Source organism: Colobus angolensis, unplaced genomic scaffold (assembly GCF_000951035.1).
Source record: "Colobus angolensis palliatus isolate OR3802 unplaced genomic scaffold, Cang.pa_1.0 Scaffold157, whole genome shotgun sequence".
NCBI classification, from domain to species: Eukaryota; Metazoa; Chordata; class Mammalia; order Primates; family Cercopithecidae; genus Colobus; species Colobus angolensis.
The window spans coordinates 2976667-2977154 of NW_012114677.1; the positions used below are offsets into that span (position 1 = coordinate 2976667).

Below are 488 nucleotides of genomic sequence, written 5' to 3' on the forward strand. Positions count from 1 at the left end.
CCTTTCCATTGGAAATATATGCACCAAATAAATTTATTTAAGAAATCAAAAAACAAGATTCAACTTGCTTTTCTTTCTTTCTTTCTCTTTTTTTGTTTTGAGACAGAGTCTCACTCTGTCAACCAGGCTGGAGTGCAGTGGTATGATCTTGGCTCACTGCAAGCTCCCCCTGCCTGGTTTATGCCATTCTCCTGCCTCCGCCTCCCGAGTAGCTGGGACTACAGGCACCTGCCACCATGCCCAGCTAATTTTGTTTTTGTATTTTTACTAGAGACGGGGTTTCACAATGTTAGCCAGGATGATCTTGATCTCCTGACCTCGTGATTCGCCTGCCTCGGCCTCCCAATGTGCTGGGATTACAGGTGTGAGCCACCGCGCCTGGCCACAACTTGCTTTTCTACAAGAGTCACTTGAGATCTAATGATTAAAGGAGACTGAAAAAGGCAAGAGGAAAGAAAAAACTTTATGCAAAGAACCAAATTGAAGCA

The 488-nt window shown here is 44.3% G+C and overlaps 1 protein-coding gene across 4 annotated transcripts in view; it reads right to left on the minus strand.

Annotated features, from left to right (window-relative positions):
- Window positions 1-488, minus strand: part of LOC105508047 (zinc finger protein 595) — a 36858-nt gene that overhangs the window by 5316 nt on the left and 31054 nt on the right. The window contains exon 4 of one of the 4 annotated variants that reach the window (XM_011936819.1): window positions 334-434. The exons of the other annotated variants lie outside the window; for them this stretch is intronic. The gene's annotated coding sequence lies outside the window, so the exon portion shown is untranslated. The remainder of the gene's footprint in view (window positions 1-333; window positions 435-488) is intronic. 4 annotated transcript variants of the gene reach the window in all.